This window comes from Erythranthe guttata, chromosome 12 (assembly GCF_056151865.1).
Source record: "Erythranthe guttata isolate IM_541 chromosome 12, IM_541, whole genome shotgun sequence".
Classification (NCBI taxonomy): domain Eukaryota; kingdom Viridiplantae; phylum Streptophyta; class Magnoliopsida; order Lamiales; family Phrymaceae; genus Erythranthe; species Erythranthe guttata.
Genome location: NC_142544.1, coordinates 10,810,202 through 10,835,092, shown reverse-complemented (window position 1 = coordinate 10,835,092; position 24,891 = coordinate 10,810,202). Strand labels below are relative to the sequence as shown.

Here is a 24,891-nt window from a genome sequence, read left to right as displayed (position 1 = left end):
TTTAATGAACGAAAAAACCCTCCTATTAAATAAAGTAATAAACTACCAAGAATCCTCCTACGTTATTTTTTTCTAAGGTTGACTTGGAGGAAATGAGAATTACCCTTACTTAAACATAAAACAAAATACTCAAGGATAAAAAAAAAAATTGAAAACAAAATCCAAAAAAGAAAAAAAGGGGAGAGAGATTCATCTTCCTCACACCACCCACCTCGTCTCCTGCTCTCCCCCCCCCAACCTAAAATCAAACAAACGAATCTCTATTGAAGATCTTAAATGGTACACGAAGGAAAGCCACCATTTACGAGTAACCGAAATCGTCTCCGACGACGAGAGTGGATATGGGTGTCGATGGGAGGTTGTTATGGCGGTGGCCGTGGTTACGGTGGTGACCGGGTCAGTGGCGGTTCTATTTAGTAATTTTGTGGTCAAGTTTTCAGTTTCCGTTTTTTGTTTAGTTTCCATGGATACTCTATCAACATAATTATCTTAGAATTCAGGTATTATTATTTAATTTCTTTCTTTCTTTTTTCGTTGATTCATTAAAAAAAAACCAATTTTTCGATATATTTAATTTAAAGTTGAAATAAAACGTATTTAATTTATTTGTCAGGACGATTCTTTAACCGGGGCAATGTGTTCAATGGATGTTGCGACGAAGAAGAATTTGAAGAATTTAGTGAAAGTCGGATAAAATTTGTTAAAGAAACGAGTTTCGAGGCTAGATTCGGAAAGTACAACTTTTGTGACAATTAGTGAGGAAAAGGAGGATGAAGCACTGATTAAACTAGCCGCAATGTTTTTGAGGGAGAAGAAAATTCGAGACTCGAATTTTCTTACGAGAGCAACGATATAAACATAGGGTTTGAAACACGTTAATTTGAGGAAATATTATTTTTATTGCTTAATCTCATTATGTATTGCCACTTTGTCACAACTATAAGAACATCTCCAAGGTTACAAGCTAAAAAATGTAATGTTATATCTATTATACCTCATGAATAGTGTTATAGCAAGCTACTTTTCTCCTTATCACTCCAACTATATCATCTATTTTATACCATTCTATTATAATTTATTACTTTTTCATTATTTATTTGATACTTTAAACATACCACTTTCTAACAAATCTATTATTTTAATGTTTTTATCATTTAGCTTTCATGAATAGTAAATGGTATATATAGCATTTGTAGATGAACTTTTAACTTGTAAGCTAAAATATACCTCTCCCTTTGGAGTGAATTTTTTCTTCTTCAAAAGCTATATTTGCTAAATTATTGTTTTTACCATCTCAAATTGTCTATGGTTGGAGATGCCCTAACATACTATCAAATATATCAGCAGGTCATACTACTCTTGTCATCTATTATTATTTTATAGGGAAATGAGGGATAACCCCCTAGTTTTGAAAATATATAGGGTTAGGTCCTATAGATTTTTCTTTCCTAGTCAAAAATCCAAATTCTAATCTTAATTTGATAGACCCCCTAGACAAATTAAAATACCAGTTTTGCCCTTTTAGTTATAATTTAAAATCCTAATCTTCTCACCAACTCTCATTATTTTCTCTCTCCCTCTTCTCAGCCGTTTTCTCTTCTCTCTTCCTCCTCCCACGTTTTCTCTTCTCTCTCTCAAAATGTTTGCTCTCTTCTCTCTCTCACATCCCACCGCCTTCTCCGCCGCTCCGCTTCTCCGTCGCACGCCTTCTCCGTCGCTCCGCTTCTCCGTCTTCTCCGCTGCACGCCTTCTCCACCGCTCCGCTTCTCCGCCTTCTCCGCCGCTCCGCCATGCTCCGCCGCTCCGCACCGGCTGTTTCGCTGCTCCGTCAAAGCCTTGCGTCCCTGCTCCGCCACAGCCTTGTGTCGGCCGTCGTTGCTCCTCCCACCGCCTTGAAATCGGTACTAAACCATTCACTTCACTTTTTTTAATTAATTTTTTTAATTTATGAATGTCCATTCATTTTTAATTTATTTTTTAAGATCTGAATTTTTTTCATACCTTATTTTATTGTTTTTTTTTATGAAAATCAACTAAATTCGAAAATTTTAATTGTGATCCGACGATGTGTAGTCAGATCTAATGGTGAATTTCAGATCTGGAATTGGTGGTGTTCGATTTTTATATATTTACTGCATTTATATATAAATAAAAAAAAAAACACAGCTCTACTATGTTGTTGAAGATCTGTGAACAATTAATATTAAAATATTTTTCTTTGGATTTATTTGATTTTTTATTATAATATAATTTATTTTTTGTATTTATTTGAAGATGATTCGAAATACCTAAAGTGTGAGAGCTTTGTTTGTCTGTAATGGAAATTTAACCAGTAGTGGTTACTTACATGAGTGATTTGAGTCAGGTGAATATACAGTTATATTTAGTCATATATATTTAGTCATATACAGTCATATATAGTCAGTCACATGTAGTCATGTATAGTCATGGCTACATATAACTATACATGACTATAGGACTTGTGGTAGTCATTTGTACTCAATTTCAGTTCAGTAAATTTATCAAAAAAAAAATCATGTTTTTTGTATTTTTCATGTAATTTTATTTTTTATTATAAATCGTATGTAATTTATTTTTTGTATTTATTTGAAGATGATTCGAAATGCCTAAAGTGTGAGAGTTTTGTTTGTCTGTAATAGAAATTTAACCTGTAGTGGTTACTTACATTGGTGATTTGAGTGAGGTGATTATACAATTATATTTAGTCATATATAGTCAGTCATATGTAGTCATGTATAGTCATGACTAACTATACATGACTATATGACTTGTATATACTATAGTCATTTGTAATCGATTTCAGTAGTTCAGTAAATTTATCAACAAAAAAAATCATGTTTTTTTTTTTTGTATTTTTCATGTAATCTAACTCGCATTTTTCATTTTGCTATTTAACTCGTATTTTTTTGTCGCAGGTTTTGCTTTTATTATAATTTTATGACTTGCAGAGAATAAGATTCGATGAAGTGCCTTTGTGAAGTTGGATTCATGCTACAGTAGTCTAGACTTTATGTTACAATATATAACTATAGATAATTGTAAATAACTATAGTCACTTGTAGTAACATACAGTTATATGTATGCTATAGGTTTTTAATGTACATTAATACTTGTTCATGTTTGAAGAATATATGCATGTGATTGTATTTTCTCATTTTTTGTTTGTTAGATGATTTATAATATCAAGATAAATTGTGAATTTTTTTTATTGGTGTATATCATCAATTTTGGGGTAAAAAGACAGTACATGACTATATATAACTGTACAGGACTATTGAACTTGTAGTAAACTGTAGTCATGTGTAGTATACTTTCAGTTCTGTAATTTTACCAAAATTTCAATTTATAAAAAAAAAGAAAAAATTAAAATTAACAAAATTAAAAAAAATTAAAAAATTAAAAAAATCGAAAAAATTAAAAAAATCGAAAAAAGTTAAAAAATCAAAAAATTAAAAAAATTAAAATATTAAAAAAAAAAATATTTTATAAAAAAATAAAATGATATAAAAAAGGTACAATATATATACGATAATAAAACAAATAATTAAAAATAAAAATGATGATATATGCAGTACAAAATACGAAATGCAAGTCCAAAATGATAAATGCAGTAGGTGAAAATGCTAAATGCAGTTGGGCGAAAATTACAAATAAGGGCACCATAATACTTTTGCCTCTCTAGGAAGTATCTCAAAGGAAGATTTTTAGGGATGGACCTATCCCTATATATTTTCCATATGAGGGGTGTATATCTAATAGACCCTTATTTTATTTATTTATATTTTGTGATTTATTTTTATTTAGTAAAAATGTATGTTTTTATTTATTATTGCAACCACAAGAAATAGTACAACATCTTGCAATATAGACATAAGTTAGAATTCCAATAAATTGTACTCCCTCTGTCCCATATTATATGTCTTTTTAGAGAGTTTTTCTTGTCCCAAATTATTTGTCATTTTAGATTTTTAATGCATCATTAATTGCACTATTTTCAATTTTACTCTTTATAACTTCTAATTAGTTAGTTGTAAAACAATTAATGTCAAGGATATATTAGTATTTTCCTATGCTTTTTACTATAATCTATACACATTTATTGATTTTCTTAATATGTGTGAAACAACCCAAAACATCATTTAAATTGGGACGGAAGGAGTACAACAAAAGGAAAAAAAATCATTTATTTCTAAGCAGAATATTAATAATTCCATTTGAAGCATATTTACAGATGAAATTAGTGTTAGAAATTTTATCGTACATACATACGAATTCCCAAGAACCAACATGCTTGAATCAACGAGAATTATACAGAAACATAAACACGGAAGCGTACATTACATAACGGAATCGAATCTTCGAATCTCCACTGGATTTGGGACAGGTCTTCCAAAGAATCCGCAGTTCCTTAATTATCTCTCTAACGATGGATTTTAGAAGAGACGGAATGAATGCGTTTTGTTGGGGACCACGACCCTTTATATAACTGTAGAGTCCAGTTATATTATAATTGTGATTCAGCCCCATCAATAAATCACAACTAAGCCCTAATTGTCTCTACACATTAGGCCCATAATTATAGTTTAATACCCATAAGTCCAACCCAATAACCTTTAATTAATTTGGACTTTCTTTAAGATAGCCATACACATTTACGTCACATATGTGAGCCCACATAATTATTGAAATAATTCCAACAATCTCCCACTTGGGCCACATATGTTATGTACCTTATAAATGTGTACACCTTATGAGCTCAAAATTGCTATCATATAAAAATGTATTCCTTACAATCTCGTCCATTGACCATACTAATATAGGACTAAAGAGGCTTTCGTCACATTGAGCGTGTCTAAACCCAACAGTAATCACGTATACCAATATAGCCAAACGACATAGATCAAATCATGGTGTGTAGCATGGAAATTACATATAATGTGATCTTAACATGCCTATTTCCAACTGGTCCTACTTTAAACTTTATTGAGACCAAATCTTTACATAATTGTACAAAGTGTAGCCAAATACTTTATTTCTGCAGAAAACCAAATACACAAAATTGTGTCCAAACATATCATAGAGCTACCAAAATGTATTTATATGTACACATACATACAAACTCCCACTGAACCAAAATATCCTTAAATGATATAACACCTACATGAGCAATGCTCATGAATACCTTATGTGTTAATCCTTTAGTAAGCGGATCCGCAATTGTGGAGTTTATCTTAATATGCTCTATGTACTGTTCATTTTGTACCTTTAACAACAAAGAACTTTCACAAGCTCTTGTTGTTGTTCGAAAGTATAGCTGTTAAATATTGTCACCGTATAACTTTAATACAAATCAACATGTGCAGCCTAATGACAAGTGTTTATAGCTATATTAAAAAAGAAGATGCCAAAAAATTACCATAAATTCTTAACCATCGTGAACAGAGCTTAAAGTGTTTGCTTAACACCCATGTCAAAATAGCTCAATCACTTAGGTTTACATTAACCAAAATGGATCTATACTTTATACGCATCATAAAAATCAAAATCATGAATAAACCACACGATCTCCCAAAATATCTGATTTTGATAAATGAGCATATGTATATAACTTACATTCCCTATAATTACTGTATAACCCATTTGGCTGCTTTGCTAAATGATCCACTTTATATGGTTATTCAAATATCTGCCTAACTTTATGCACACCTTAACCGAATGTGTACATTCTTTTACATAAAATATTTATTGGGCATTGAATTGAGACTAAACAAGTCTCCTTTGTTGTGAGATTATCTCCCACTGATCCTTGGGTATGTACAATCATTAACTTTATTTATCTCAAAGTACATATAAGATAATTAGCTTAGGATTGTAAAATCATTAACGGGAATTTTAATTTCTTTAATGGACTACTTTAGTTTGCAATCAATATCCTTCAAATCTTTAAATATTAAGATTTTATGGTTGCACTTTATTGTTCCATAAATGTTATCATTTGAGAAACATATTCCTTGTGTCCATAAATGTCTTAATAGAGTTGATATGAGTGAAATATTTAATGACTAAACGTACCATATATCTCTCAATATTGCCCATTTGAATTATTGAGTTTGCTCTTAAGTAACAATTATAAAAACTTGATTGGGAAATTGTTCAACATTGTCTTATCAAAACTCCAAATCCACTTTTCAAACAATGACATATAAAGACATGTACATTGTCAAAGCAGTATTAGGAATCGAATTGATTCCTCTTTAAAGACAATGTCTATAATCTAAATCTTATTAAAACTCCAAATTCACTTTTCAAACAATGACATATAAAGATATGTACATTGTCAAAAGCAGTATTAGGAATCGAATTGATTCCTCTTTAAAGACAATGTCTATAATCTAAATTTCTCCCCTCAAATTCAACATCCTTAAAAGATTTTAAATTTCCCCTTAAAAAAAATAATATATTGCAGCACTTAGTGTTTCTCCTAAATGTACTTTAGTGAAGAAGAACGACTTATCATACTTCTTTCAATATTCTTGAATGTTCTATTCTTAAATTTTGTACCATTTTAAATTGCTTATGCAAGATTTTACTGTAGGAGACTTTTACTTAAATTATAGGTCATATTTTGAATTATGAAATAGACCAAACTTAATATTTTCAAATGAACAAGCTCACCGAATTTGTTCAAGAGAAAATCTAAATTCATCTAATGATGGTACCAAATGTCTATTTCATAATTCAAAAGAAAACCTAAGAGTCCTTATAGCCTCAATCCCAAATATCTTACATAACCTTTATAGATGTATCTTTCAACATCAATTAAATATTGGTTATGTAAATAACCCTTTATATAGACACTTACGTGAATAGTGTAACCTAGGATCTATTCACTAAATGTGTCTAGGTACAAAGTCTTAGAACAAATTAAAGTGATAAACAAGCATAATTACGTTATTCAACATACCTGAGATGTCAACTGCAATTATAATACTCATCTTAAGGTGTACTAGTCAAATTAGCACTTAGTCTTTTCTCTCTTAATTATTTATTCTTCGTGTTTACGGTCAAAGTTTTATTCTTTACATTTTACAACAAACCTTAAATTGACCATTCACGGAGAAAAATAAATTAAACCATATCCACTTTCAAGTCAGCGAAACCACACTAACTGAAGTGCTAAAACTGAAAATCAGATTAGACTATTACTTAATGTGCTTACTTATGTTCCTTTTCTGTATACATAATTGAAAACAAGTGATGTCAAAATCTCATTTGTTTCAGTTTTATTGTTTTAAATAAAACGTATCCTTAAGGAACCCTCTAGTACGTAGCTCCTAAACAAACCTTATGCCCAAAAGAAAATATTAAAATTGATGCATGTAATGATCTTAAATTTTATAATTAGAACGACGATATACTCTAGGTTATTCTATTGTTCTATCCATAAAATAAAATAAAAAATCAAGATCTATGCACCGTAATAAGTAATAATAAAAATATTTGTGCAATGAAGCACAAAAGTGTTATAGGCAGATAATGTGTAAGCAGATAAATAAATTAAATAGAGAACGTAAATAAAATCAATATGCTCACATTATAATCCAAATGTGACTTTTAAATTTTAAATAATTATGGAATACATCTCAAGATGCCTAGCACAACATTAATATCAAGTCTTTGGACAGTAATATTAACTGTAAGTAGCACTCTTGTTGTAGTAATCAAGTGCTGATAATAAATCTTGTCAAATAATGAGCCCATCTTTGGATGTCACTTATTATTCACATGGAAACTTAACAATTATCACGCACTTATTACCACAATTGTATATGTGGTTCGGCCAAATACCAACCTACCTTTGGGTATAGTTAAATATTCGCATGAATTCACATATACATAACATCTTAACATTCTCAATAAGCTAATCTACACGGAGAGGTCACTTTGGTGGCTTCATGCTTCAATCAGTTATCTTAAAAGTAAGACAAAGTTAATAATAAGTCATTAGATGTACCCAAGAAAAATACTCAAAAATTAAAAGTCATTGTTGAACGTTAAGGCTCTAAAGACCTCACTGTATTGTTTTCGAATCAAACTCAGTAATATGATTATTCATAAAAAATGAATATGAATTTCAAAACATCAAATCCATCTTTATTTTGAATTTGAGCTAAAGATTATGAGGGGCTCACAATTCAACCTTATTTAGATTTAGAGGCCAAAATAAATTATAACCAATAATTCTAACCTTAAATGGATTTGAACCAAATTAATAACTCGATTTAGTCTTAAATCAAGGGTTTCGACTCAAATGCCGAATGAGTCAACCCTTATTTGGTTAATTAATAACCATTATTCATATTTTGATTCGTTAATGTTCAAATTATGCTTGGTCAGAAACTTATTGAATTAATAAATTAATTCATATCCTTAATTCGACCAATTAATTAAAACATTTAAGCCTAATAAGGCATGAACTTTAAAATCTGAAAATTCCCTAAGTAATCCTTAGAAAACCGAATTTGAAATTCCAAATGAATTTCACTTTAATGACCAAACAAAAACTTAAGTGAATTTAAATAAATTCACATAATAGTTCGGTCCCTCAAAATAATTGAACGGCCCCAAAAAAACCTTAAATTAACTTTTTATTCCTAAAAAAAATTGCCCTTGCCCCAAAACTAGAAAATCTTTCAACTTAAAGGACTGAATTTAAATTTTGAAAGACAAGTCTTTGAGTTCAAACGGACCCGAGATTCTTAAATGCTTAATTTTGGGGGTTAAAAAATGTATTTTCTGAATGTATATCACAGTTTTGAGAGAGAGCTTTAAAAAACGGGGACTGAAATGCAATTTGCGAAAGCTTGAGGGTTGTAATACAGATTTTTCATTATTTCAAATTGACCCTGGTTGAAAATCAGGAATAACCAAAATATGGGCCAAATTGAAATATTTCTAAATATCTCAAACTTAAATTAGGGGACCAAATTTGAAATTACAGAAACCCTAAATCTGCGACCCAATTGCAATTTCCCAAAAAACTCCATTCAAGCCAATTGCCTTCTTCTTCCATACCCGCCGTCACCACCTGAATCTCCTTTAAACTTTACAGCCAATCAACACCCAGTCCACCACCGTCGCCGGAAAATACCAAATTCCGGCTCATGTCTATGCGGCGGAGTCCACCGCCGGCGATCCAATATCCTTCCTTCGGCGAATCGCACCGCCTGAAATTGCGAAAGACATGGCACGAATCCTTCTATCCGCCGCCGGAGTTGCGAGGATGATGGTCGCCGGATTTACCCTTGTCGTCGCCGAGGAGTGGCGGCCGAGAAACCGAAAAGCCGTCAACTCATTAGCTGAATCGCGACGGCATGTTGACTGAATTTGGGGTTGACTGGTGGTGGTCAGAGGTGGATGATGGACATGGAGGGCTGGTTAAGGATTAACCGTGGTGGATTCTTAGGGGTGGCTCAGCCGGGAAGACCTAAACAGCTGCCACCCTCACCATCGATTGAATTTTCAGATTTTGATTCCTTCATTCTTAATTCTTAATTTAATTCTTGAGAATTGACTTAACCATAAAACATTACATCCAAAACGGAATCAATCAATAACAATTGTACAATTTCAAATAATTGAATTATGTATCAGACACAATAAAAACGCATTTAAGATTCAATATTAGCCCTAATTTCAGATTCAATGTCTGGCCAAAATTCTTGCATCTTAATCAGGATTACATAACACAATTATGGATTCAGATTTCGATAACAATTTACATAATCAAATCCATAATATCATATCTCATATAACACCTAAATCCCCGATGATTGAATACATGGTGGCTCTGATACCACTTGTTAGAAAAATTTATCGTACATACATACGAATTCCCAAGAACCAACATGCTTGAATCAACGAGAATTATACAGAAACATAAACACGGAAGCGTACCTTACATAACGGAATCGAATCTTCGAATCTCCACTGGATTTGGGACAGGTCTTCCAAAGAATCCGCAGTTCCTTAATTATCTCTCTAACGATGGATTTTAGAAGAGACGGAATGAATACGTTTCTTTGGGGACCATGACCCTTTATATAACTGTAGAGTCCAGTTATATTATAATTGTGATTCAGCCCCATCAATAAATCACAACTAAGCCCTAATTGTCTCTACACATTAGGCCCATAATTATAGTTTAATACCCATAAGTCCAACCCAATAACCTTTATTAGATCACAATTAATTTGGACTTTCTTTAAGATAGCCATACACATTTACGTCACATATGTGAGCCCACGTAATTATTGAAATAATTCCAACAATTAGTACTGTTAATTGCTAACCTTTGACTGTATTCTGCTCCGGTCCATCCAGGAGTTTTCTTTATTAGTAGGATATATGTAACTTTTATTTGCATAATTTTTTCATGTACCTACAACGAATTAAGGCGATAATACATAAATATCTTTCTGTTATCCATGAAAATTGCATTGCTATTAAATAATATAAAAAAAAATAAAAAAAATATCAGATACATTGGAATATAGCAGCTGTATGATTAAAATTTAAACCCACAAGAAAGTTGTAATGCTAACATAAGAGAGTATAAGGAAACTAAACCAAAATATTGTTCAGATATTCGGTCAGAATTAAATAATTACCAGAAATTGCTGCTGTATGTTTCCAACCGCAGGATACCTGTTGTTTACATACAAAATTGAAAAAAAAACGAATAAATTCCGACTATGTAGGAATTCTACCCGAAGAAAGCTTACAATATGAAACACTCAAAATAGATGTTAGTAAAATCACAAGATAAATAAATATGAATGTATGAAAACAGAAGTATGAGATTGAAGACAGCTCAGTCTTCCAAACCAATTCACACACACAGATCCACAAAGGTATCCACTGTTACACACACACACACAGTCTAGGATTGCACCATACTCAGAACCAATCCTCTCTCTGCACTCAAACCCCTTAAACCACCCAGATTATCAGTAAGACCACGAAGAAGATGCACTCAGCTTCTTACCCACTCACCACAGACCCAACTCACAGAAGAAGAAGGCAAGGTGTTTGAATTTAGGGTTTCAATCTAGGTCTTACCCTCTGCCACACATCTCTCCGCATTAAATAGGGACTCCAGTCAAAAGGAGCCGTTGAAGAGACAACCACTGGGACAAGCACGGCCAAGGACGGCGGCGAATGGCCCATGGTTGCTGGAGCAAAAGAAGAAAGAAGCAGAGGGGGACCAAAGGAGAGAGCAGATATTGTCTAGGGCACAAAACGGGAAAGGGGGTACAAGGGAGAGGAAAGGTCAGCTATAGTGAACGGCTGAGATCACACCAGAACCAACGGTTCAGATCTAAGCCTTCTAGCACATTCCCACTAATGGGCTGGAATTAGTCTGGATGGGCCTTTCCGAATAGACAAGTGTGTGTGTGTGGTGGAAATTGGGCTATAGGCCCAAGACACATTTGGGCCACAACCACAACAAATCTCCACCTTGGACCAAAGTGTATCATTAGTGAATTTTATGGTTTATTGGAAGTCATCATTGCTGTTTTTGATATACAGGTAAAACACAAAGTAGTACAAGTATATCTTTCTGATTTTCACATAGAAGGTCAGAAGGAGATGTCACATAGACAAAACATGTAGCAGTTCACAAAGAAAAGACATGAACACAATCAGTCACAAAGACAACACATAGTCAGTCACAAAGACTGTAACAAATAAGAAATAGCACACAGCATTTTAATCTTGGGAAATTAGGTTCAAGTTTTTCAAACAAGAACGAAATTTCTCAACTGGTAAGCACTTAGTACCCATATCAGCAGGGTTGAACTCTGAGGGAATTTTTTCAAGGTCAATAATCCCTTCTTCCACAATACTTCTAATAAAGTGAAATTTAATCTCAATATGCTTAGTTCTATCATGGAAGACAGGGTTTTTGCACAATTGTATACCAGACTGACTGTCAGAAAACACTACCACTTTGTTCCTGTAAAAACCAATTTCAATCAGCAAGCCTTTAAGCCAGATAGCTTCTTTGAAAGCCTCAGTTGTGGCAACATATTCTGCCTCAGTAGTAGACAGAGCCACAATGCTTTGAAGCTGAGATTTCCAGCTTACACAGGAACCATTCAAAGTAAACACATAAGAAGTAGATGATTTTCTGCTATCTCTACAATTTGCAAAATTAGAGTCCACATACCCACAGAGTTCACTCTCAGTTTTACACTTAGAAAACAGCAAACCAAGTTTAACAGAACCTTTCAGATACCTAAGCAACCACTTAAGAGCCTCCCAATGAGGCAAACCTGGATTAGACATATACCTACTCAAATAACTCACAGAGTAAGCAATATCTGGTCTTGTGCTGACCATTAAGTACATAACATACCCTATAGCATTTGCATAAGGCACATTTTTCATCTCAGACATTTCAGGTTCAGTCTTGGGAGACTGTTCCCTACTTAACACAAAATGGGCAGCAAGAGGAACAGATACAGGTTTTGCAGATTGCATAGAAAATTTCTCAAGAATTTTTTCAGTGTAAGAAGATTGATTAAGAAACAATGAACAGCCTTTTCTATCTCTGATTATGTCCATGCCAAGTATTCTTTTAGCATTTCCAAGCAATTTCATGTCAAATTCATCACTAAGACATTTAATGACATAATTGATTGTTTTAATACAAGGGCTGGTCAGAAGCATATCATCCACATAAAGGAGCAAGAAGACAGGAATTTTGGCAGAGTGTTTGAAATACAAGCATGGGTCATATGAACTTCTCAAAAAATTTAAGGATTTCATGCATGCATCAAATCTTTTATTCCACTGTCTAGGGGACTGCTTAAGACCATACAAAGATTTTTTCAATAAACACACATAATCAGGATGTTTCACATCAAGAAAACCTTCAGGCTGTTTCATGTATATTTGCTTATCTAATTCACCATGGAGAAATGCAGTTTTCACATCCATTTGTTTTAACTCCCAATCAAATTGAGCAATTAAGGCAAGCATAATTCTCACAGTAGTAAATTTCACAACAGGAGCAAATATCTCAGTATAATCAATTCCTTCTCTTTGGGTGAACCCCTTAGCCACTAGCCTAGCCTTATATCTAAGTGAATCAGATTCATGTTTAACTTTAAACAGCCATTTGCAGTCAACTAATGAACATTCAGCTGGTTTTGGCACAAGAGTCCAAGTATGGTTAACATGCAAAGATTCAATTTCTTCATTCATAGCATTTAACCAAGACACAGATTCATTAGATTTAAGGGCTTCCCTATAAGACTTAGGTTCTTTACCATCCAGAGACTCAAAGACATGAAACACATAAGATGCAAGCTGATAATCATCTAAATGATGAGGCCTAATGATGTTTCTTCTACTTCTGTCCCTAGCAAGTTGGTAATCACCAAGATTTTCCACATCAGGCACATTAGTATCAACATTTTGATCAAACACATCATTTTCAGGCACATTATTATCAGTTTCACTATCAGAATCAGATATAGTTTCATGTTGAGCAGGTATAACAGGGGAAGTCTCCACCTCAGCAGAGGTAGACTCAGAAGAAATAACAGACAAACAAGGAAACTCATTCTCATTGAATATCACATTTCTACTTATAACAGTTTTAAACCCCTGTTCCCCCTTAAGCCAGCACCTATAACCCTTAACCCCCTCTGGATAACCCAAGAAAACACATTTAACAGACCTGGGATCAAGTTTATCATGTTTCTGGTGCACAAAAGCAGAGCAACCAAATACTCTAAGATTAGACAAACTAACAGGAATACCAGACCACTTAGTTTCAGGTAATTCACCACATAGAGGCACAGAAGGTGATCTATTGATCACATATGCAGCAGTTAAAATAGCTTCACCCCAGAACATTTTAGACAAGCCAGATGAATTTAACATGGACCTAACTCTATCAAGTAATGTCCTATTCATCCTCTCAGCAACACCATTTTGCTGAGGGGTGTAAGCTACAGTTTTATGCCTCTTTATGCCAGATTCAACACACATATCATCAAATTCAGCATTACAAAACTCAGTTCCATTGTCAGTTCTCAAGGTTTTAATTTTCTTCCCAGTTTGATTTTCAATTAAAACTTTCCATGCTTTAAATCTTTGAAACACATCAGATTTATTTTTCAGCAAGAAAACAAACACTTTTCTGGAAAAATCATCAACCACAGAGAGAAAGTATCTATTACCACCATGACTAGGAACAGGGGCAGGGCCCCACACATCAGCATGTATATATTCAAGGATATCAGTGCATTTTGAAGAGTTAGGGAAAGGAGACACAGGAAATTGGACCTTAGTCTGTTTTCCTAAAATGCATGAGTCACATATGGGCAGATCAGACACACAGTCATTGTCAAGATAATTGTTTTTATGCAAAAGCTCAAGCCCTTTAGCACTAATGTGACCTAACCTCCTATGCCAAAGACTAGAATGATCATGTTTAACAGAATTAGCATGCAACAAGGGTTCAGCAGAACACACATACAAATTTTGCATTCTAACAGCTTTGAACACAAATTGATCACCTTTCATAATATTTTGGCAACCATTTCCCCAACTACCATGCAGACCACTATCCTCAAGAACAGCCACATAAAGCAAATTACTACTCAGATTAGGAACATGTCTCACATTTTTAAGCATAAGTTCAAAACCAGATTCAAACTTAAGGATAATAGTTCCTAAACCAACCACATTTACACCACTGCTATCAGCCATAGACACATTGCCATTTTTTAGTTCCACATAGGATGTAAATAGGTGTCTATTAGGTGTCATGTGGTGTGTGCATGCAGAATCAAAGATCCAATCATTATCACATAGAGATGAAATCACAGAGTTCACACAGTCATGCACAGACTCACCAATCATGAAAACATCACCCAGATTGTCAACAACAACATTAGCCTGTTCATTATTCTTATCCTTTTTAGGTTCAGTACATTCATTTGCATAATGACCAGGTTTACCACAGTTATAACATTTTCTGCCTTTGATCTTGTTCTTACTCCACTCTTTGCCCTTTTTAGGTTTTTGAAAAGACTGATTTTGGTTGTTATTACTGGAAGAGGCCTTGTGTTGAAACTTGAATTTAGGCTTTCCTTTCACAAAGTTAACATCACCAAAAGATTTGTGACCCTTATTGGTTCTTAAATCCAGTTCTTTGCTTTTCAAACCATTTATGACAGTGTCAAGAGTAACCTGATCTCTACCATACTTAATAGCAGATTTTACATCACTATAAGTGTCAGGAATTGCATTTAAAAGCACAATAGGAGTATAATCATCAATGTTTTTATCTCCAGTTAATTTAATGTCCTGAACTAGCTTTGTAAAAATATCCAGATTCTCATCTATATCTTTACTCAAATCCAGTTTAAATCTGAAAAACTTTTCAAGTAAAAACATTTTTGAGGGCAAAGAGGTTTCAGTGTACAGATCTTGCAGTTTTTCCCATAAAGCTTTAGCATCATCTTGCTTTCCTAATTTTCTAATCACAGAATCACTCAAATTCAAGATCATCAAAGAGTAAGCAAGTTCATCAAATTCAGCTTTCTTAGCAGCAGGTGTGGTATCTTCATAGTTTAGAGTAATAGCTTTAAAACATTTTTGCTGAACTAAAACACCTTTCATTTTCTGTTGCCATATAGAAAAGTCACCTCTCCCATCAAAAGGAGCAAGAGGATATGCATTCATGATTCACACAGATGAAAGGCACAGAATCACAAGAAATCACACAGAATCACACAGAAAACACACAGAAATACAGAGTAACACAATAGATAATCAGATTGCCCCCCCCTTTCCAGATTCCTGCGACACTAGGTGGTCCGGACAAGAAAGGGTTTGCTGAGAGCAATCCTAAGCTACACTAACAGTAGGAATAATTGCGGAAAAATAAACCACATATAGAGCTGGAAAATAAATCAAGTATGAGCACATCTGCCACACAGGGCCAAGTAGTGCCACACAGGGCCTCCACGCCACACAGGGCCAACTCAATGCCACACAGGGCTCCCAACCTCCACAGGAATAAACCAGGAAACGAAAAACTAGGGTTTCAGAGTGACTTACCTTATCAGAACCCAGTTAGGTTCTGTAAGCCTTCTTCAAGCAGATCTTCGAGCAACCAAGCTCTGATACCACTGTAGGAATTCTACCCGAAGAAAGCTTACAATATGAAACACTCAAAATAGATGTTAGTAAAATCACAAGATAAATAAATATGAATGTATGAAAACAGAAGTATGAGATTGAAGACAGCTCAGTCTTCCAAACCAATTCACACACACAGATCCACAAAGGTATCCACTGTTACACACACACACACAGTCTAGGATTGCACCATACTCAGAACCAATCCTCTCTCTGCACTCAAACCCCTTAAACCACCCAGATTATCAGTAAGACCACGAAGAAGATGCACTCAGCTTCTTACCCACTCACCACAGACCCAACTCACAGAAGAAGAAGGCAAGGTGTTTGAATTTAGGGTTTCAATCTAGGTCTTACCCTCTGCCACACATCTCTCCGCATTAAATAGGGACTCCAGTCAAAAGGAGCCGTTGAAGAGACAACCACTGGGACAAGCACGGCCAAGGACGGCGGCGAATGGCCCATGGTTGCTGGAGCAAAAGAAGAAAGAAGCAGAGGGGGACCAAAGGAGAGAGCAGATATTGTCTAGGGCACAAAACGGGAAAGGGGGTACAAGGGAGAGGAAAGGTCAGCTATAGTGAACGGCTGAGATCACACCAGAACCAACGGTTCAGATCTAAGCCTTCTAGCACATTCCCACTAATGGGCTGGAATTAGTCTGGATGGGCCTTTCCGAATAGACAAGTGTGTGTGTGTGGTGGAAATTGGGCTATAGGCCCAAGACACATTTGGGCCACAACCACAACAGACTATTACGTTAAAAAAAGCCTCTAGCTATACAAACATTGCTAACGGGTTCAAGAAATTTCTGTTTAAATGTAAAGAGTAAGGTGCCGAGGCAAAACCGTACTTTTGCATCTTAAGACAAAAAAAAAAAAAAAAAGACAAGTGAAGTGAAAATAATGGATTACTTGTAATAACGCACGTGTGATAACCACCGCATGCAACTTCTTCGGAAAACGGCAGTGAGTTAACCGTAAATGGTGTTGTCGCACTCTTCGCTTTGCCGAAACCCTAAAAAAATTAGGGATTAAGATTAAGACAACTAGGTCAGAAACTAACCAACAACTGTGCATCAATTTGAATCTTACCCATTTTCCAAATTATTTTTCACCAAAGAAATACACAGAGCCGTCTTCTGTGAACAAAATTAAAAAAATAAAAATAAAAAAGTATTGTGTTACGGTTGTTGTATCGAAATTAAGATACCGTAAAAGCATGTAATATACCACAAATGCAGACAGAGTGCAGCTAGCATTCCGGCGAAAACACTTCGGACCTAATTATTTTGAATTAAATACTATTAAATTCTAAATGCAACGAGCACAACGTGCGCTCAGATCGAAAGTTACTCGAAAGTGAAACAAAAAAGATTATTCCACAAATGAAATACCTTGATTCCCTCAAGTTCCTTAATTAGTCGTAGTGTATACTCACTGTATTTGAGACCAACAACAAAAAAGAAAAAAAAAAAAATCGTCGTGCGTAAGTAATTATAAGTCATCGTAATGTGAATATATACAGTAGCCAAACCTGTAACAACAATTGAATGTTTTAATGACGAGGAATAGGAACTATATTTTCCGCCTAGGCATGTTTTGTAATCAAGAGTAAGGGATTAATTACATCCATTTTAGTCGGGCGAAACATAGAATTACAATTTTTATTTCAGATAAAAAATGTCAACTGATACATACATATTCAGTTACACAGTGCCAGGGATAGTGTAGAGAAGGTTCGAATTGTTGATTTTAAATCATTTTATATTACATCGATAATGATTCAGCGCCAGTCTACATCTGTTCATAGTTCAGCTTTAAAAAATAAAATGGTTCTTGGTAAGAACAAACCTGTAATAGCAGCTGAATGATGATAACCGGCTGACATTTTAATAATCCTTAATTTAGGAGTACTTGAAACTATTAGAGATTACACAAATTCAGACTCTCTATCAGTTGGAACAGCCGTGCATATCTCCTCTCCTCAAAACTCTCAAACCCCAACAACTTGAAACTTATCATTCCTTATTTTTAGTCTACAATAGTTATCTTTAATTATCTGTACTTGTGTATATATATATCTACACAATGTAATCACAGAAGTATCAATAAAAATATTAATTCCTCTCAATTACGTTACTTTACATGGTAATCAGAGCCCTTCTCTCACGAGATTTCTGATCCTTTTTTTTTCTCTCGTTTCACTCAGCTTCCTCCGATGGCTTCTGGTTCTTCTACTCCCACCATTTCACCCTCCTCTTCTCCGCTTGTTACTATCAACGTTGCTGCCCAATTGCCTCTAAAACTCACCTCCCACAATTACTTCTCTTGGAAAGCTCAATTCACAGCTCTATTTTATGGTCTTGACCTTCTTGGCTATTTGGATGGATCTAATCCATGTCCCTCGTCTACTACCTCTGCAAATGGTGTACAAAGTCCTAATCCAGACCATAATATTTGGCGCCGTCAAGATCAACTGATACTTCATGCCATACTTGCCTCTCTCAGTGAGGCCGTTATTCCACTTGTCTCCTCTGCCACCACAAGTAAGGAGGCTTGGACTCGCTTGCACCGTCTATACGCCAAGCGTTCAACATCTCATATTATTCACCTTAAATACAAACTATCATCTATTACTCGTGGCACCTCCTCTGTAACAGAATTTCTCCTCTCCATCAAGCAGATTGCCGATGAACTATCCGTCCTTGGTGATTCCCCGAGTGATGCCGATTTGCTGGTCTACACAACCCGTGGGCTTGGATCTGCCTACAAAGAATTAATAACAGCCTTAAGGACTCGAGACTCGGTGGTTCCATTTGAGGAACTTTTCGATAAAATAATTGTCCACGAATCCTATTTATTGCACAATGAGAAACAATTTCTTGATCCTACACCACCCACAGCACACGTTACCACACACTCATCCAATTTTCGTCACCAAAAACGCCCCTCTGTACCATCTAATCATGGAATCCTCCCTACCCCTCACCAATATAAATCTACACAGCCTTTCACAAATCGAAATTCTCAAACCCTTTGTCAATATTGTGACAAAAGAGGACATGATGCCAAGCGTTGCTTCAAGCTATTCCCTCATCTCCGCTTAAATCGTCCTTCGGCAAATCACACCGTGACCTCATCGTCTCATGCTCCTTGGATTTTGGACTCGGGTGCCTCTCACCATGTTACCTCTGAGTTATCAAATCTCAACCTTCATCAGCCTTATGAGGGTCCAGATGACATCCACATTGGTGACGGTTCAGGTTTATCTATCACTCATACGGGTTCAACCTTTGTTTCACCTTCCTTTACCTTATCTAATGTCTTATGTGTGCCATCTATTAAACAAAATCTAATATCTGTTGCTAAATTTTGTCGCACAAATAAAACTTCTATTGAATTCTTTCCTTCTAATTTTGTTGTTAAGGATTTACGTACGAGAACACCTTTGCTTCACGGACGAAATCGACATGATCTCTATGAGTGGCCAAAGTCCGATGATGTCACTACTAGCCTGTCCAAAGCCCTATCTACCACCACTACCTCTACAGCCTCGCCGACTGTGTGGCACGGGCGTCTTGGTCATCCCTCTTCCAATATAATAAAGTCTTTAGTCCAGTCCGGTCTCCTATCAATGTCTTCGTCTGTCCCTTCATCCTTCAATTGCGAGTCTTGCTTATGTAATAAAAGCCAACGTCTTCCGTTTGGCGATTCCACCTTAAAGAGTAATGGTCCACTTGATCTTGTGTACACTGATGTGTGGGGGCCCTCCCCGATTCCATCATTCGATGGTTTTTATTATTACGTCATTTTTGTGGATCATTTTACGAAATATGTCTGGTTTTACCCATTGCGTCTTAAATCTGATGTTTTCTCAATCTTTCGACAATACAAAACACTTGTTGAAAAATTCTTTAAACGACCTCTTACCACCATATATTCCGATGGGGGTGGTGAATACACTGCACTAAAAACCTTTCTCGCTAATGAGGGCATTCAACACCTTAAAACACCACCACACACTCCTCAACACAACGGAGCTGCTGAAAGGCGTCACAAACATATTGTCACTACCGGTCTCACTCTCCTTCACCAATCCAAAATGCCACAAAAATATTGGTCGCACGCTTTCCAAACCGCCGTTTATCTAATTAATCGGCTTCCTACACCAATTTTAAATCTCTCCACACCATATGAACAACTGTTCTCCCAAAAGCTAAATTACAATAAACTGAAGGTGTTTGGCTGCTTGTGCTTTCCTTGGCTAAAACCCTACACCTCGAACAAACTTGAACCAACCTCGTCTCCCTGCTCATTCATCGGTTACTCCCTTAATCAAAGTGCTTACTATTGCTTGGATATGAAGAGCAATAAAATTTTCACTTCACGTCATGTTCGGTTCGTTGAGTCCGTATTCCCATTCTCCAATTCTGTCTCCCAAACTCCACTATCCTTTTCCACTGCCTCTATACCTTGGCCGTCCATTGTCACACCAATATCGCCCGCACAGTCAGAAGCGACCGAAGTTGGATCCGAGCCGCTCATAGAGATCATGCCGCCACCATCCGTGGGCTCAGGTAACTCCGACACATCTTCTTTACAACATTCGTCTTCATCTTCTTCCCCTTTGCACGATCCTCCCCCTACCTATATACCTCATCTCATGATTACTCGATCCAAAAATAATATCTTCAAGCCAAAACACCTTTTTCAAGTCTCTACCAAACATCCTCTTTCCGAATCGGTTGAACCCACATGTGTGACCCAAGCCATTAAACAAGTTGAGTGGCGTGAGGCCATGTCTGATGAGCTGACAGCTCTTCTCCGCAATGTAACGTGGGAACTTGTTCCTCCTTCCTCATCTCAAAACGTTGTAGGCTGCAAATGGGTTTTTAGAATTAAAAGAAACCCGGATGGTTCGATTTCCAAATATATAGCTCGTCTTGTGGCTAAGGGTTTTCATCAACGTCCAGGCCTTGACTTCCATGACACATTCAGCCCTGTTGTAAAGCCTACAACAATTCGAGTTATTCTTTCGATTGCATTATCAAATGGGTGGCCTCTTCGTCAACTGGATGTGAATAACGCATTTCTTCACGGTACACTATCTGAAGTGGTTTATATGCAACAACCACCTGGGTTCACTGATAAATCTAAGCCAGATTTTGTTTGCAAGCTACATAAGGCGATATATGGCCTTAAGCAAGCCCCCCGAGCCTGGTACAATGAATTGAAAGGTTTCCTACTCTCGTATGGGTTTATAAATTCGTGCAGTGATGCGTCTCTGTTTATCTACCAAAAAAGATCTATTACTTGTTTTTTTTTGGTATATGTTGATGATTTGATAGTAACTGGAAACTGCAGCAAGTTTCTACAGAACTTCCTTTCAGGTTTGGGTTCTCGGTTTTCGGTCAAAGATCTTGGAGATCTTCATTTTTTTCTTGGCATCGAAGTTCTTCCGACTCCCTCTGGACTCCTACTTACGCAGCATAAGTATATACGTGATCTCCTTGAACGCTTTGACATGGCTGGTGCTAAAACATGTTCGACACCCATGTCCTCTACGCAACCTCTTCATCTTCACGATGGTTCTCCTGCTGCAGACTCCACCAAGTATCGACAGGCCATTGGTGCCCTTCAATACCTATCTCTTACGAGGCCAGACATTTCTTATGCTGTGAACAAACTCGCTCAATTCATGCACTCTCCATCTGAAGCTCACTGGACTGCAACTAAACGTCTATTGCGCTACCTTAAGCTAACTATACACCATGGCTTGTTTCTCAAGAAAAACCAACAGCTTACTCTCACGGCCTTCACCGATGCTGATTGGGCGGGCAACCGTGATGACCGTACCTCTACTTCCGCTTACATTGTCTATTTAGGAGGCAATGCGATCTCTTGGTGTTCCAAAAAGCAAAAGACTGTTGCTCGATCTTCTACGGAAGCTGAATATCGAGCTCTTGCCTCATGCGCTGCTGAAATTCTTTGGCTTCAAAATCTGCTTCGAGAACTTCAAATCAGCCCGTCATCACCTCCAACGATCTTTTGTGATAATATTGGAGCAACTTACCTCTCTGTAAATCCCGTGTTTCACTCCCGTATGAAACACATCGCCATTGACTATCACTTTGTACGTAAGCATGTTACCCAAGGTTCCTTTAAAGTGTGTCACATTGCATCAAAAGATCAACTAGCCGACGCACTTACAAAACCGCTATCCACTTCTCTATTTAGTCAAATTCGGTCCAAGATCGGTATCTCCGATGGGAGCACCGTCTTGCGGGGGCGTATTAGAGATTACACAAATTCAGACTCTCTATCAGTTGGAACAGCCGTGCATATCTCCTCTCCTCAAAACTCTCAAACCCCAACAACTTGAAACTTATCATTCCTTATTTTTAGTCTACAATAGTTATCTTTAATTATCTGTACTTGTGTATATATATATCTACACAATGTAATCACAGAAGTATCAATAAAAATATTAATTCCTCTCAATTACGTTACTTTACAGAAACCCTGATCGGTCACTCCAATAATTATTTCAAATCAACTCAATATACATCAACTGCACTGCACTCACTAAATCAGGACCGTCAAATTCATAAGGCTAAAAAAACAATTAAAAATAAATAAAAAATAAAAATTTTGAGAGTCCGATATTCCTAGCTGTCCATAGTCATTGAGTCCAGTATACACATCGGCCTCCACTATCTACCATACCAACATAGCTAATTAACGAGCTTGGAAATAAAAGAGTTTTCGATATCTAATTTTTTTTTTTAAATCAAAGCAAGTATTTTAAGGCTGAAAAATGATAAATAGAGAACGCATAACTTCCGAATTTCCCGAAAGAGTGAACTATTGATGAGCAAACTCAGGGAAGCAAAATGGTAGTGATAGTTCGACAATTCTAAGCATTAGGCACAATTCTTGCGACATACTACTCCATGTTTAACATATATCATTATTATTATCACGATCGATCACACGAAACAACGGCATAATGTAAAAAGTTACAACATCTTTAATTTATGAAGGGTCAGTTACGAAAACCTCATGAGGTAAGGTTAAGTTTCGAAAAACCCCCTCATGTTTGGGTAATTACAACCACCTATCAACTATGAATCTTCTTATACGTCCATCCTTGTGGTGTCAAATTAAGTGTAATCATCTAGATTGTGTAGTATATTCTCCAGTTTGTACTCGTTTTACCCCATTCAAGCTCCACATTTTGAAACAAGATGTCTTTGTAAATATCAGATTGTAGTGCATCATAAACAACATTTTTGCATTGCACAAAAACAATACAAACTAGAGAAAAATTTACGGAATTTGTAAGATTATGTTGAATTTGACACCATAAGGATGTAGTTGCAAGAAGATTCATAGTTGAGGACGTAGTTGTAATTATCCAAACATGAGGGATTTTTTTCGTGCTTCAACCTTACATCAGGGGTGATCCGTAATTTACCCATTTATGAATTATGATTCTCAGCAAACACATCCCTAAATATATATATATATATATCCAAGAAGTTGATATATAATGGAAGATTGTAGTTTCGCAGATTGCACAAGTCAATCAATCACATTAATTCCAAGGAAATCAATTTTAGAGAGGAAATTCACCGGTAAGAAACAGAGCGCCGCCACAAGCTAACTCCTTCAAACTCTGTTCACCAAAAGCCGACGGCGAAATAGGCTCAGGACTCCACCTGGACTCCAAATTGCCCAAACTCAGCCTCCCGAAATCCCCATTCTCCCACACAGCGGCGAAACTGTTGATTAATAATTTAAAATAAATTAGTACATTAATCTAGCTAGGGTGGTAATTCATGCAACTACAAAAAACCAAGGCTTTTGTGAAGGATATCTTGTGACAGCCTAAATCCGTCACCATGAATGACCGAATGAGTGACAAATATGTGACCGAATGTACTACTAAAATTTAGAAGTTTTTTATGACCAATATGTGACGAATATGTGATGGATTTGGTGAAAATCGAAACTCAGTCACAGTTCAGTCACAAATCTATTGATGGAAATTGGAGTTGTCACAAATGCGCCACAAACTATTTATGAATGTAAGAATTTGATTCATCATGTTGGTCACAAATCCGTCACAATACCCTGTCTGTCCCAAATCCGTCATATACATTTCGGTCACAATTCCGTTACCTTTAAAGTTTTGTCATTAATTTGTCACTCTATTTATCCGGTCAAAAATCGTCACATACATTTCAGACACAAATCCATCACATTTTATGTTTCGTCATTAATTTGTCACTTTGCATATTGTTGTGTTACTTATTATTTTTTATTTTAGCAAAATTCTCTTTAATGCACTAATAGGAATAAATTGAAAATATAAATTCATCGCAAATATGTCAAAAGTAATTTCTCCATAAATTGGCATATTTGAAGTGTCGTTATTGATTTGCTGTTCACTAACTATTCAGTTATACATCCATCGAATATGCTTATTGATTACAATTTAACTACATCCTTAATTTGGTTATTAGTTACTTTGTGGAGTATATAAATGTTTCTTCATTTTTTTTTTCTTTTCAAAATCGTGACATAAAATAACTACATGATAGAATAAAACATAAATAAAAGTAATATAACAATTTAAATTACT

General features: G+C 35.6%; 1 long non-coding RNA gene across 1 annotated transcript; it reads right to left on the bottom strand.

Moving 5' to 3' along the window:
- Nucleotides 1–9,716: 9,716 nt before the first annotated feature.
- LOC148766433 (uncharacterized) lies at nucleotides 9,717–18,159 on the bottom strand. Its single transcript, XR_016035043.1, has 4 exons — nucleotides 17,337–18,159; nucleotides 17,157–17,259; nucleotides 10,692–10,728; nucleotides 9,717–10,462 (listed from the first exon to the last, which is right to left on the bottom strand). It is a non-coding gene; the product is annotated as an uncharacterized LOC148766433 (long non-coding RNA).
- Nucleotides 18,160–24,891: the final 6,732 nt, after the last annotated feature.